This window comes from Pongo abelii, chromosome Y (assembly GCF_028885655.2).
Source record: "Pongo abelii isolate AG06213 chromosome Y, NHGRI_mPonAbe1-v2.0_pri, whole genome shotgun sequence".
In the NCBI taxonomy this organism is placed as follows: Eukaryota; Metazoa; Chordata; class Mammalia; order Primates; family Hominidae; genus Pongo; species Pongo abelii.
In genome coordinates this window covers 44,898,146-44,914,477 of record NC_072009.2, presented here as the reverse complement: position 1 = coordinate 44,914,477, position 16,332 = coordinate 44,898,146, and the positions used below count along the sequence as shown (strand labels likewise).

Genomic DNA, 16,332 nt, shown 5'->3' with positions numbered 1-16,332 from the left:
ACTCTGTCTCTCCTAAAGTTACAAAACTTACACCGGCATGATGATGCATGCCTTTAATCCCAGCTACTCAGGAGGCTGAAGTAGGAGAATCCCTTGAATCTGGAAGGAGCAGGTTGCAGTGAGCCGAGATCTCACCCCTGCACTCCAGCTTGGGCGATAGAGCAAGACTCCATCTCAAACAAACTAACAAACAAATGAACAAAGTAGGTTTAGTCTTTTCACATAGTCTCATATTTCTTGGAGACGTTGTTTGTTCCTTTTTATTCCTTTTTCTCTAACCTTTTCTTCATGCTTCATTCCATTAAATTGATCTTCAGTCTTTGATATCCTTTCTTCCACCTCATTGATTTGGCTGTTGATACTTGTGTATGCTTCATGCAGTCTTTGTGCTGTGTTTTTCAGCTCCATTGTGTTATTTATGTTTTTCCTTCAACTCGTTATTACAGTTAGCAGTTCCCCTGACCTTTTTTTGAGGTTCTTAGCCTCCTGGCATTGGGTTAGAACATTCTTTCTTGCTCGGAAGAGTTTGTTATTACCCACTTTCTGAAACCTACTTCTGTCAATTCCTCAAACTCATTCTCTACTCACTTTTGTTTTCTTGCTGGCGAGGAGTTGTGATCCTTTGGAGGAGAAGAGGTGTTCTTGTTTTAGGAATTTTCAGCCTTTTTGTGATTTCTTTTTTCATCTTTGTTCATTTATGTACCTTTGTTCTTTGATGTTGGTGACCTTTGAATATATATATATATATATATACACACACATATATGTGTATATATATATATATAAATAAAACCTGAATATATTTTTTTATATATATATATATTCCTATATAGAGAGGAAATCCTTTTAGTAGATGTTGACACTATGCCTTTCTGTTGTTAGTTTTCCTTCTATCAATCAGGCCCTTCTGCTGCAGGTGTGCTGGACTTTGCTGGAGGTCTACTTCCAACCATTTTTGCCTGTGTGTCACTATCAGAGGATGCAGAAAAGCAAAGATTGCTGCCTGTTCCTTCCTCTGAAAGCTTCATCCCAGAGGGGCACCTGCCAGGTGCCAGCCAGAGCACTCCTCTATGATATGTTTGTTGATCCCTGCCAGGAGGAGTCTCCCAGTCAAGAGGCATGAGCTTCATGGACCCACTTGTGAAGGCAGTCTTTTGGAAATCTGCAGCTCTCTTCAGAGCCAGCAGGCAGGAAGGTTTAAGTCTGCTGAAGCTGCGCCTACAGCCACACTTTCCCCCAGGGGCTCTGTTTCAGGGAGATGGAAGTTTTATCTATAACCCCCAAACTGGGGCTGCTGCCATTCTTTCAGAGATGCTCTGAACAAAGAGGAGAAATCTAGGTAGGCAGTCTGGCTACAGCAGCTTTGCTGAGCTGCCGTGACTTCCCAGTGGCTTTCTTTACACTGTGAAGGGAAAAACCACCTACTAAAGCCTCAGTAATGGTAGATATCCCTGTCCCCACCAATCTCAAGCATTCCAGGTTGACTTCAGACTACTGTGCTGGCAGCGAGAATTTCAAGGCAGTGGATTTTAGCTTGCTGGGCTCTACGGGGGTGACATCCACTGAGCTAGACCACTTGGTTCCATGGGTTCACCCCCTTTCAAGGGAGTGAATGGTTCTTTCTTTCTGACATTTCAAGTGCCCCTGGGGTAAGAAAAAAAAAAAACTCTTCAAGCTAGCTCAGTGTCTGCCCAAACCTATTTTTAACTTTTTAATCAAAATGTACATTTTTAAGTCTTCTTACAATTTTTAAATTTTTACTGTTTTTGTACACCTTGCATGAAAATTTATGTTTAGCACTTTCAATTACATGTTATAATGTAACTTTTGGCAATTTTTGACCTTAATGTAAAACCTGTTAAGTTTTTTTGTTTGTCTGTTTTTCTTGTAAATATCAGTAATACTAAACCTTTCCTATGGGTACAACTGAATGATATATTTGTACATTCACATACTTAATTATTGACGTTTCTTGGAAGCTGCATTTGCTATAAAGGTATTTTGAAATAGCTTTGTTTTGTTCTAGATGTCCTCAGACAATAGACAGAGACCTGGAATCCTCCTTCTGAAAGAGGACAGTTATGCTGAGAAAGCACTGTGTGTCCCCAGGGTTTGCTCGAGCTTAGTCCCATTGGTCCTTTGAGGAAGTGGACAGCAGTCTGGACTTTCTCTGCTACCAGAAGCAAAGCAGGAAATGGTTAAATCTTACCAGGTGGCTGAATTAGTGTTGTCTGTTCCAGTTGGAATTGGCAAAGGGACTGCCAGACTGGAGTCACATGAGGAAGAGAGAGTAAGAGAGAGAGAGAGAGTGAGAGAGGGAGAGAGAGAGAGGAAGAGAGAGAGAAGAGGAAAGAGGGAGCCAGTGTTAGAGATGGATTCCTGAGACTTGAGGGATTTAGAGCCCTGGCCTGAGCCTTGCAGTTTCCTTCAGGTCAGTTGTCCTCACACAAATCACTTGGAGAGTAAAATGAGAGAAAAGATGGGGCAGGTGGCCAGAGACTCTCAGGACCCAGGAGTTAACTTAGGATAAGCTGCCATTGCCCACAGCTTCCTGGGATGTAAGGGAGCCTCTGCCACCAATACCGGTCCAGGGTTTCAGCAACCACTGTAAGGATTAAAGAAAGGAGAGAAACCTGAAGGGTGGCTTGACAGACAACAGGGACAGGTTTATTTTTAGTCAGTGTGAGAGAGGGGGCTGGCCAGGTTAAGTCAGAGCCACACTCTGTTAACAGACTAAGAGTTTTTCATGATTCAGCCTCACAGAGCTTATCAGAGGCTTTGACTGCCTCTGTGTCTCTTTGTTGTGGTTTTCTGACAGAGAGCATTCTGTGCCTGTTTTCATACATCTTTCTGGAGTTGTAGGCATATCCCCCATGTCTGCTTCTAGCTTCCCTATCTTAGTGCACCTGAAGGGAAAGGAATGTGCTTATTATTTGTAGTAAGTAGAAAAGTGATTTCCTTGAAATGCACGAGGTTAAAAAGAGAGCTGGAAGTTAATGTGGCAGTATTTGTTCAAGATGAAGCTGCTGGACATGGATGAAACTGGAAAGCATCATTCTCAGTAAACTATCGCCAAGGACAAAAAACCAAACATTGCGTGTTCTCACTCATGGGTGGGAATTGAACAATGAGAACACATGGACACAGGAAGGGGAACATCACACTCTGGGGACTGTTGTGGGGTGGTGGGAGGGGGGAGGGATAGCATTAGGAGATACACCTAATGCTAAACGACAAGTTAATGGGTGCAGCACACCAACATGGCACATGGATCCATATGTAACAAACCTGCACATTGGGCACATATACCCTAAAACTTAATGTATAATAATAATAAAATAAAAAAAAAGATGAAGATGCTCCTGCTCTATCACTTTCTAGTCAGGTAATTGCACAGCTGTTAGTTTTGTTTTGTTTTTTGGAGTAATTACATACTTAGAAGTAAATTCTGTTGTCTGCAAATTCAAATCAGCAAATTTATGTGACTCTATTTGATGTATCTGCCATACACAAATGCATGCTTACACATTATAACACCTGTGAGTTTTAAAAATTATTTTATGGTAATGAATAGTGATTTCTCAGCCCTCTGAAAAACAAGATTAAATTATTTTGTGTATTGAATATTCACAATTATTTAGGAAATCACTAAAGTTTATATTTTTTTTAATTTACTTTTCTCCTGGTTAAATTGAAAAGTATTTTAGTAAAAAACTGTAACATAAAATTAAAATTAGTGATAATGTAAATAACTAAATGTCTTAAATTATTCTGTTGAAGTTGTGGAAGTGTTGTTGTTGTTGTTGTTGTTTTAATTATAGCAGCATAAAAAATCTACAATAAAATTTACCACAGCTCTTTATTTTCTCTCTCAAAGAGGAATTGTATTTAATAATTTTCTTTGTGAGACGTTTGCTCTTTATAAGAACGAGACTCTTTTAATTCAGATAGAAGCTGTTTTGTAATCTTGATTCTATTACACCAATGAATACTTCTTTTTCACAGAAATGTAACAACTTGAGCCAGAGTGATCAGTTACTAAAAGGAGTACTTAACGTCCTTAGAAGAAAAGATTCAGATCATAGGGATTTTATTTACAGAAATATATTTACTTGTTTGTAACATACACCAGTTTAGGTAAGACATTTTCATAATGATATATCAATGATGTTTATATTTTTAAATATAAAATGTGAATCATATTTTAATTGTTATAACATGTAATGTGTCCTAAAGTGCAAGCAATATTCCATATACATATATGCATATATGTATATATAAATGCATAGCAAATTTGTGTAACTTTAATGTATTTCACGTATTCTCAAGTTATTTATGCATTTGTTTCATTTTTCTGGTAATCTTTAAGATTAGATATTGTGCCTGATTGATGTTATCTTTCTCTCTCTTTTGTTTTATTTATTTATTTATTTTTGAGATGGAGTCTAGCTCTGTATCCAGGCTGGAGTGCAGGGACAAGATCTCGGCTCACTGCAACCTCCGCCTCCTGTGTTCAAGTGATTCCTCAGGCTTAGCCTCCCTAGAAGCTGGGACTACAGGTGTGCCACCACGACTGGTTAAATATATATATATATGTATTTTGTAGAGATGGGGTTTCACCATGTTGGCCAAGATGGTCTCAAACTCCTGAACTTGTGATCTGCACACGTCGGCCTCCCAAAGTGCTGTGATTACAGACTTGAGTCACCGTGCTCAGCCGACATTATCTCCTAATGTTGCTTTTTGAAAAGTACTGGACTGGCAGCCAAGATGGCCGAATAGGAACAGCTCCGGTCTACAGCTCCCAGCGTGAGCGATGGAGAAGATGGGTGATTTCTGCATTTCCATCTGAGGTACTGGGTTCATCTCAGTAGGGAGTGCCAGTCAGTGGGCACAGAACAGTGGGTGCAGCACACCGTGTGTGAGCTGAAGCAGGGTGAGGCATTGCCTCACTCGAGAAGTGCAAGGGGTCAGAGGTCCCTATCCTAGTCAAAGAAAGCAGTGACAGACGGCACCTGGAAAATTGGGTCACTCCCACCCTAATACTGCACTTTTCTGACGGGCTTAAAAAATGGCACCAGGAGATTATATCCCGCACCTGGCTCGGAGGGTCCTACCCCATGGAGTCTCGCTGTTTGCTAGCACAGCAGTCTGAGATCAGTAAATAAAACTCCTGACAATATCAGAACTAACAAATCTCCATGTAGTAAAAACAGACCTCATTTTGTTGCTATATTTGTTGTTTGGAGACAGAGTCTCGCTCTGTCACCCAGGCTGGAGTGCAGTGGTGTTATCTCACCCCCCTACAGCTTCCAGCTCCCAGGTTCAGGGGATTTTCTTGCCTCAGCCTCACGAGTAGCTGGGACTACATGCGCACACCACCATGCCTAGATAATTTTTGTGTTTTTAGTAGAGATGGGGTTTCACTATACTGGTCCAGCTGGTATGAAGCTCCTGACCTCGTGATCCACCCACCTTGGCCTCCGAAAGGGTTGGGATTACAGGTCTGTGCCATCGTGCCTGGCCAACTTATTCTTTTTTACAAGGTCAATTTATGAAATTTTATAAATTTCTTAAATTTCTTGCAATAGACTGAGCATGGTGGCTCACACCTCTAATCCCAGCACCTTGAAAGGCTGAGTCGGGCAGATCACCTGAGGTTGGCAGTTCCAGGTCAGCTTAGCTAATATGGTGAAACCCCATCTCTACTAAAAATAGAAAACTAGCTGGGTGAGTGGCATGCGCCTCTAATTCCAGCTACTTTAGAGGCTGAGGCAGTGGAATCGCTTGAACCTGGAAGGTAGAGTTTGCAATTCTGTGATCATGAGAAATGTTAAGATTACTATACGCATATTTATGTGTGTGTGTGTACGTGTATATATATATATATAGAGAGAGAGTAATCATATACATATATATACACACAGCCACAGACATGCGTGCGCGCGCACACACACACACATACCTGTTAGCTCTGTGTGTATATTCTTTTGAAAACAGAAGATACTTATTTTTAATCGGGTTATTATTCTCTTGTTCTTTTGAATCCTTTTTAGTTCCTGGTATATTTTGATTAACTCCTTGTCTGATGTACAGTTTGCAAATATTTTCTCTCAGTCTATCACTCTGGTGATTTATTTTATTTTATTTTCATTTTTGCTGTATGGAAGTTTTCTAGTATAATGTAACCTCATTTTTCTGTTTGTGTGTTTTTTGCTTGTGTTTTTGAAGTCTTATCCGAAAAATATTCTTGCCAGACCAACGTCATTAAATGTGTTTTGTGATTTATTCTACTAGTTTGACAGTTTGGTGTTTTCATTACATCTTTATTTTTAAATGTTTTTAAAAATATATTCTTATACGAGAGGTCTCACTATATTACCTAGTGTGGAGTACAGTGGTATAAGTGTTTCATGCTACAGCTTTGAACAGCTAGGCTCAGGTGCTCCTCCTGTCTGAGACTTCTGAGTAGCTGAAACTACAGGGGCACACCACTGCAGTAGGCTTTTTAATCCATGTGAGTTAATTTTTGTATGTGGTGAGAGATAGGGTTCTAATTATATTCTTTTGCATGTAGCCCTCTCGTTTTCCCAGCACCACTTATTGAAGAGACTGACATTTTCTCGTTTTGTGTTCTTGGCACCTCTGCAGAATATCAGTTGGCTATACAGGTGTAAATTTATTTTTGTTCACTGTATTCTATTGTATCGGTTTATAGCATTGTGACATCTCCAGTTCTGTGGGTTCACTCCCCAACCGCACTGCCATCTTCACGATTGCTTTGACTATTCAGGTTTTTTGTGCGTGTGTCTGTGTGCTTTTGTATTAATTTAGGATTTTTTCCATTTCTGTGAAAAATGTGATTGGTGTTTTGATAGAGATTGCATTCTATCTGTGCACTGCTTTGGATCATATAAACATTTTAACCCTGTTACTTTTTCCAATCAATGAATGTCGAAACATAGATATATTTTCATTTATTTATGTCATTTTAACATTTTATTAATGTTTCATAGTTTTCAGAATGCAGATGTTTTTTACCTCCTTGGTTAAATTTACTCCTTTTTATCCCCCATAGCTATTGTAAATGAGAATTTTTCTTAAGTTTTTCTTTATATATATTTTGCTATTAGTGTATGGAAATGCTATGGAATTGTATATGTTGATTTCGTAAACTGAAACATCACTGACTTTCAGAATTAGTTCTAACTACTTTTCAGTGGTATGTTTAAGGATTCCCATATTATGTCATTAGCAGATTTGGTCAATTTTACTTCTGCCTTTCCAATTGGGGTGCCTTTTCTCACTTTCTCTTGACTAATTTACCTGGCTAATGACTTTCAGTTTTATGTTAATATAAGTAGTGAAAGTGAACATCCTGGTCTTCTTTCAGATCTTCACAGCAAAGCTTTCAACTTTTAACTCTCATTCAGTGTGATATTAGCTAAGGGTTCATTATATATAGTGTTATCTGGTTATTTGGGTCTATGTCATTTGTGGTGTTGAGTTACAGTTGTTCTACGCATGATTTATTAAGAGATTTTATAGTGACAAATGTTGAACTTTGTTAATTTTTTTTCATATATTGAAATGACTGTGTAAATTTTGTTCTTTATTTTGTTGATGTAATCTATGACATTTAATAATTCTCGTGTATTAAACCATTCCTGCATCCCTGTAATCTCACTTCATCATGGTGAATGATTTCCTAAATGTGCATTATAAGTTATTTTCCCAGTATTGTGTTGAGGATTTTTGCATTATGTTTATCAGTTATATTAGCCTATAGTTTTCTCTTTTTTCTTGTATCCTTGTCTGGTTTAGTAATCAGCCTAATGCCATCCCCATGGAATGAGTTGGAACAGTTCCCATATCTTCCTTTTTACTTTTATGTTTTTGTTTTGACTAGGTTAAAAAAAAAGTGGCAGTAGTTTCCTTTTTGTGGTAGGTAGAATGCAGCAGTGAATACATCAGGTCCTGGGCTTTTCCTTAATAGGTGACTTTTTACAGCTGATTCGATTTCTTTCCATTAATTTGTTTCTTGGTGTCAGTTATGGTATCTCTTTTTTGGCTCTGATTTTCTTTATTAGGGGCTTTTTTACTTTTAAGTTTAGCTTTTTGTTTTTCTAATTCCTTGATTGAAACATCAAGTTGTGTATTTGATATCTTGTTTTAGATGAAGGCATTTATTGCCATAACTTCCCTCTTAAAACTGCTTTGATTGTATCCCACAGGTTTTGGGGTGTTGTGTTTCTATTTTTGACTCAAGAAACACGGTGTTTTCTCCTTATTGTCTTCATTGACTCATTGGTTGTTCAGGATTATGTTGTTTAATTTTGATATACTTATGACTTAGTGGTTTCAGAAAAGATACTTGATAAGACTTTGATCTTTTCAAATTTGTTAAGATGTGATTTTTTTTTTGCCTGATGTATGACGTATCCTGGAAGATCTTCCATGTATGCAGTGGAGAAGAATGTTTATTTTATAGCTCTTGGATGGATAGTTCAGTAGCTGTTTTTAGCATTTGCCCTACAGGGCATTTTAATCCAATGCTTACTTATTGAATTCAGTCTGTATTATCTATTCTTTGCAGAAAGTAAGGTGCTGAAGTTTTCTATTATTATCTTGCACTTTTTGTCTGTCTTTGGATCTATTAACATTTGTATTATATATATGCATATATTACTTATATACTTGTATTCCTGATATAATATTTTCTTTTTTTTCTCCTGCTTAATTCTGTATCCTCTCTTTGTCTTTGATATTTGCTGGTTAGGTTATATTAAGTCATGCAGATATTTTTATTGAAATTGAATATGATTGGAAACCTTTGATATTCCTGTGGCAGAATATTTATATTTTTATTTAAGTTTGGAAAGGTTTCTCATTATTTCTCTAAACAAGCTTTCTACTCTTTTTTATACATTTTTTTTGAGATGGAGGTTTGCTCTTGTCTCTTAGGTTGGAGTGCGATGGTGTGATTGTGACTCACTGCAACTTCCAAGTCCTGGGTTCCAGAGATTCTCCTGAGTTGGAGTGATTCTCCAAACTCAGCCTTCTGAGTAGCTGGGATTACAGATGTCCAACAATATACCTGGCTAATTTTGGTATTTTAATAGAGAAACAGTTTCACCATGTAGCCAGGCTGCTCTCAGGCTCTTGACAACATCTGATCCTCCCGCCTTGGCCTCCCAAAGTGCTGGGAATACAGGCATGAGCCATCATGCCCAGCTCTACCACACTCTTGAATGCCAGTGTCTGATACCTTTGCTGTTTTGATGTTATCCCATTAATCTCATGAATCTTATTTATATTTGCTCCTCTGACTGTATACTTTGAATTGACTTATGTTGGAGTTTTGCTGCTTGACCACTTCTGTTGTCATTGCTGTCAATTGCATTTTTTATTTTGTGGTGTTTTATTCTTCAAGATTTCTGTTTGTTTTTTCTCCCATTATTTTAATCTCTCAGGTAAGTTTATCTGATAAATTTCAGAATTCTTTGTGTTTTCCTGAAGTCTACTGCATTGTCATAAAATAACCATTTTGAGTTCCTTGTCAGGCAATGTGTCCATGCCCATCTCTTTTGGGTCAGTCACCACTGACACCTTATTTTGACCACTTGATGCCATCATCTTTCTCTCATCGATCCTAATCCTTGTGACTATGCATCAATGTCTGCACAGTGATGTAGGTGCCTAATTCAATGTAGATGGTTTGGCTTTGTTTGGAAGCTTTCTTCCATGGTAAGCCTGTCCAGAGATTCAGGGCAAGGAGAAGAAAGAAATTAAAGTCTTTAAGTCGAAGACAGCTTCAGCCCTGGTAGCACTAGGGGAAACACTTATGAGCAGACTTTCATGGTTGGAGTAATGTGACCAGCAAATCTGACTCAGGGCCAGATTGCACCCGTAGCACACAGTTCAGCAATGGGCGCACTCAAGGCCTGTAGCTTCCATGGTCTGCCCTGTGTCTTTTATTTGGTACCTGAGGTTACTGTAGTCAATCAACAGGAATATTGACTGGAACTGAAGTCCGTTCTGCTGAGATCATAGTTTCTGATCTGTTGCCTGGGTTGGTCTATAAGATTAACCCTGAGTATCAGCCTCCTAAAGTGCTGGGCTCAGGGGAAAGGGATATAAAAGTCCCAAGGCAAAAAAGTTATATGCCTACTTCCTTTGTCCAAGCAATCCTCCCACCTCTGCCTCCTGAATAGTTGAGATTACAGGCATGTGCCTCCATGCCTGGCTAACATTTTTTTGTGTGTTTTCTTGTTGCTGTTGTTGTTGTTGTTGATGTCATTGTTGTTTTGTTGGGCTCAAGTGATCTACTCACCTCAGCCTCCTAAAGTGCTAGGATTACAGTATGAGTCACTACACCCAGCTAAAATTACTTTCTAATATTTAATTTTTAGGTCATTTATTTTTATTCAGTCTTATTTCTCATAAATGCAGTTCAGACTGTTATTGCTTTAGAGTTTCTCTTTGGGTATTCCTGAAGGAATAAATGGACTCTTGATATTCATTTTCTAAATGGTGTTATAAAATGAGTAATTACTTTAGATGAGCGATGACTATTTGGCCTCTTTTTGTTTTCTGGCTTCATTTCGTTATGTATGAAGAGTGTTTTTTTTAATCCGCCTGTATATGTGAAATGAATTTTTACTCTTTCAACTGAATGTAGTACAGAATTGTTTAAACTGGTTATTCAACTACTTTATAATTTTGGTTTTCTTTCTTGTGCGTAGTAGTCTAATTATTTGGAGAACAATGTCAAAATTAAATTAATTTGCTTATGAAAAGTTTTTCTGATAAAATTACATAAATACACACAAACAAAAGCACGTACACATATACCACTTAATTTCTAAAACTTACAGTTTTTCTGCTTCTCTAGTACCTTGTATTCCATCACTTAGCAAAATCTGTTAAGTTCTACTTCCAGGATTTACTTTAACTCCACAGCTTATTTGCTATTTTCTGTTATCAACATAGTCTAAAACACAGTTTATATTACATTTGCCTCCTATTTTACACTGTAATTTCCTACTTTACACTCTAACTTTCTACAAAAAAGAAACTACATTTTCAAGATCTAATTCAGGTAATTTTATTTTTTCTTAATTGAGAATTCTTTGTATGTGCTGTTACACCTTATAGCATCAGATATGAATGTATCTATCCAATTTCATCTGTTCCAGTTATTTCCTTTGAGGGAATGTGTATTTAAGTTTATAAATATGAGTATATGTGTATTCTCTTATTATTTGTTTTTCCCAGAAGTAATATATATTTTGTATGCATAAATTTAATAAATCCCTGATAATTGAAAGTTAGCACTTTTTTTTTGTTTGTTTCTTTTAAGTAAATTATTTTCTGAAGGAGGTGGGTTGGAAGGCGTATATGTTAACATGGCAAGTTTAAAAGAGAAAGTGGCCATTACTAATAAAAATTATTCTCTAACATTTTCATGTTTACCATTAATAGCATTGCTGATTACATGTTCTCTCTTATCAGTTGTGTATGGGGCCATTCACTGCAACATACTAGCAATCCACACCTGCAATGACTTTGCTGCCATTAAGCTATGGGTAATAAAATTCATCTTTGTCATGATATGGCATTCCTTGGTGATTATCTCACGTGTAGTGACTCTGGAATTTTTCCCTGCATCTCTGAAAGTGAGGACCCTACCCTTTCTATTAATCATATATTTTGTATTAGTTTTGGCACCGTGGCTGCAGTTTTGGAAAAGTGGAGTTCATTTTCATAGCAACACAGAAAATAATTCCAGCATGGTGGGTACAGTATGGATCTTATTATCTTAATAATATCTTAATCATGCTACTATATGCTGCCATCAACTTCTCTGCTGGTCATCAGTGAAACTGCAGCTGTCAAATGAGAAAATAATTGACAAGAGACAGAGGTGGGCCATAGAATCCAACACTGCAGCTTTCCGGTTTTAGAAAATGTGATAATAATATTGGTATTTCAGTTCTTTGGAGGGAAAATTTTACTGAAGTCTTGCGACTCATTAATTGCCGTATAGCTCATCATAACCTACCTATTAGCCATTGACTTTATGCTCCTCTTCTGTCAGTGTCTGCATCCAAGGTGATCAGAGAAAGTATTGCCAGGACATACAGAAAATCATCCAGAAGCACTGTGATATTGTGTAAACATCTAGAGAAAACTCAATTAAAAGAATAAAAATAAGCAGCTGAGGAATTACTATCATTCATGGAGAAGGGTTGGATATTTTCGATAAAAAGTATGCAATATCCATATATACTTTCACAGAACAAAGAGTAAAGAGGCTGAATATGACTTTATAAAGATACTCATAAAAATATAAACAGCAAGTCTTGAAAGTAGTTTCTAATAAAATTGATTTTTCTCCTGTTACTATGCATTAGTAATTTTTATTTTCTTCAATATAATTGTACAACTTTTTAAACAAAACGAAATCAAAAATCCATCTGTGTCCAAAATCTGAGCAGAAAAAAAAAATAATAACTCATAATGCATTTTTCACCTAGTACATTTTTGGAACGTATGCCTTTAATTTAACAAGTGCTTGTAATCTAGCATGTACATTATCAGCGAATATTTTCTTTTCAGAAACAGTACTTCCTATAGTTTTCATTCTGTACTTAAGGAGAACCTGAAAGAGAAGTCTTATGAGCATGCTCCTATTTATATTAATTTAAGGTAACTAAAGTCTTTCTCATTAAACTGGCGAACAGAAAACAATTCATATTAATGCATCTTAAAGCACAAAACCTGTTCTATTAAAAAGAAATCATCAGGTTAATAATATAATATTAATATATTTACATTAAATTAATATTTACATTCCTACCAATAGTGCACAAGGATTCTCTGTGCTCTGCATTCTCAAAAACACTTGTCATTTTTCATCTTAACAGTAATGGCCATTCCAACATGTGTGAAAGGAGGTCTCGTTGATGGTTTTAATTTACATTTCCCTGATGGTGGTGGTGAGCATCTTTAAATATACAGTTGTTCAGAAATTAGCTGGGAGAAGTAGCACATACCTGTAATCCCAGCTACTAGGGAGGCTGAGGCAGAATTGCTGGAAACCAGTGGGTGGAGGATTCAGTGAGCTGAGATCATATCACTGCACTCCAGCCTGGATCACAGAGTGAGAATCCATCTCAAATCAATCAATTAATCAATATTAAATTTAGAGTTGTTGGCTAGTTGTATGTCTTCTTTTGAGAAATGTAAATTCAGGTCCTTTGAACATATTTCATAGGCTTAATTTTTGTTGTTGTTGTTGTTAAGTGGCTTGAGTTCCTTGTATGTATTTATTATTCACCGTTTATCATATATATGGTTTGCAGATATTTTCTCTAAGCGTTTCAGTTGTCTCTTCAATCTGTTATTTGTTTCCTTTTTCCCTTTGCAGTGCAGAAACATTTTAGTTTGATGTAATGTGATCCAATTGTTTTTTTGTTGTGCTTTTGTAGCCTGTGCTTTTGGGGTCATAGAATTGAGGTTTCAAAAATAAAGTTAAATTAAAAATAGAATTACCACATGATCCAGCTACTCTACTTCAAAATATGTGCTCAAAGCATATAAAATTAGTATATCAAAGAGATATCTGCAGTCCTATATTCATCTCAGCGTTATTCATAATAGCCAAGATACAGTAACAACCCAAGTGCTCATCAACAGATCAACAGATAAAGTGTGGCACATACATACAATGAGATATACTATACAGCCTTAAAAACAGGAGGAAGTCCTGTTATTTATTTGTGACCAAGTGAATGGAAATAGAAGATATTATGCTCAGTGTAATAAGAGAGGCACAGAAAGACAAGTATAGGGTGATCACAATTATATATAAACTCTAAAAAGTTGAACTCATTCAAACAGTGAATATGTCAGATGTGGTGGCTCATGCCTGTAACTCCAGCATTTTGGGAGGATGAGGTGGTTGGATCACTTGGGGTCAGAAGTTTTAGGACCCAGTGAGCCATACTTGTGCCACTGTACTCCAGCCTGGGCAATGCAGCAAGGCCCTGACACTTTAAAGAAACACAGAAGAAAAGAGTCAGAGATTGGAGTGGATGGTGGTGATAGGAGTGGATAGAGAAAGGGGAGATGTTCATCAAAGGGTAAAATATTTCAGTGAGAAAGGAAGGCATTCTGGAAATCCATTGCACTGAATGGTGACCACAGTTAATAAAAGTCAACTTCAAAATTGATTAATAAAAACAAAGGGCAGGCATGTTGGCTCATGTCTGAAATCCAAGCACTTTGAACGCCTATGGTGGGAAGATCATCAGAGGCCAGGAGTTTGAGACCATCCTGGCCAAAATGATGAAACACTGCCTCTACTGAACATACAAGAATTAGCCAGGTTTGGTGGCATGCGCATGTCATCCTAGCTACTCGAGTGGCTGAGCAAGAGAAAAACTTGAACTAGGGAGGCAGAGGTTGAATTCTATCTCAGATAAACAGATTATTTAAAAAGTAGAATTTATATATTCCTACCACAAGAAAGTAATCACAACTATGTGAGATGATAGATATGGTAACTAGCCCAATTTAATTCTTTTGCAATATATACATACATTATAAAAATCAGTTTGTGTCCCATAAATATTTACATTTGTTAATTTAAAATAAAAATTTTGAAAGAACAAATTACAATTAAAATAAAATTGGCTTAATATACATAGAGAGTAATATAAGCTAATGTTTTCTTCTGTTTTGACTATTTGGATTCTGTTATTTCTTGGGGAAACAATCATGATGGGAAGGGATGAAGAACGCTAAAGCTTAATGTTATATAATTTACATTATTTTGTTGTTGTTGTTTTCTCCATTATTTTTCTACCAACCAGTGGAGACAACTTTCTTATTGACACTTTCTTTTGTGTTTCTTTTTCATGAGAAATCACCACCAAAAACAAAGCTCCTGTAGATGTGTGTATTATTTTTCTGCTCCTATCTATGACTCTCTTCACCTGTGCTTTGGATTTCAGAGCTTCTTAAAACACTGATTTACTTATTATTTGTTATCTCTCTGTACCATTACTTCTTCACTCTACCTACAGGATCATTTTCTTTACTTTTTATTTTATTTTAGTTTAATTTTTTTTGAGACGGAGTCTCTGGCACAATCTCAGCTCACTGCAACCATAGCCTTCCAGATTCAGGTGATTCTCCTGCCTCAGCATCCTGAGTATCTGATGTTAGAGGCATGTACTACCAATGCTTGGCTAAATTTTGAATTTTGAATTGTGATGGGGTTTCACTCTGTTGCCAAGGCTGGTCTCAAACAAACCTCAAGTGACCCGCCACCTTAGCTTCCCAAAGTACTGGAAGTACAGGTGTGAGCCACCAAACCAGGCTTGATCATTTTCTTTACTAGATCAACATGCTGCTTGTCTTAGTCCTTGATATGGCACCGTCAACTCATTTGTTTATTTTCCATGATAGAAAGACTCATGGAAAGAGTTTGCCATGACAAGGTGTAATTTTATTTCTCTTAACCCTCCTTTCTTCGGGCATTTACCCTGTTTTTCAGAATCATATCTTATACTTGTCACTAAATCCCATATTTCACTTGTCTGTTGCATATTACTCAAGCAGTCATGTGTATCTACACAACTGATTCACACCCTCATTCCTGAAATACTATTTTGCTTTGGATTATATGATTCAACTTTCCTCTGATTTCTCTATTTAATTTTAAGTGCCCTTTGTTTCATTTTATCTCACAGATGTCTGTTCGTGAGACCACTAATGTAACTACACAGAACACCTCTTCCTCCTTCCCTTTCTCATTTCTCTTTTCCTTTCCTTTTTTCTTTTCTTTCCTTAAGAAAATGTTCACCCAGCCTGGAGAGCAGTTGTGAGACCTTGACTGACTACAGCCTCAAACTCCTGGGCTCAAGAAATCTTCCTGCATTAGTCTCCACAGTCGCTGAGACTACAGATGCACACCACCACACCTGGCTTTTTATTTATGTTGTTTTGAGACAAAAGCCTCTTCTGTTTTAAACCTGTAGTTCTAAGGAATTCAATCAGTGTTATGACCTCTGGATTCCTATATGTTGTGCTTTTCTTTTTTAACAAGCACCCCAAGATTAAGATAGCTAAATTGATAACCTCCTCTGAACTTCTTTACACTTTCTTCATGCCTCTCTCTTCCATAATTATTTTGTCTAAAAATACATCATCTATATAACATAAAAACTGAGGTATTCCAAATATATTATTTTCCCTCATCTCTTTCATATTTTATCTACATTAACTTTTCTATTATCTACCACTTACAAATGTTGAGGTCAT

General features: G+C 36.9%; 1 pseudogene; it reads left to right on the top strand.

The window, feature by feature from the left end:
* The first annotated feature begins 11,467 nt into the window (after positions 1-11,467).
* Positions 11,468-11,966, top strand: LOC129053273 (testis-specific XK-related protein, Y-linked 2-like; annotated as a pseudogene).
* The last annotated feature ends 4,366 nt before the right edge of the window (positions 11,967-16,332 follow it).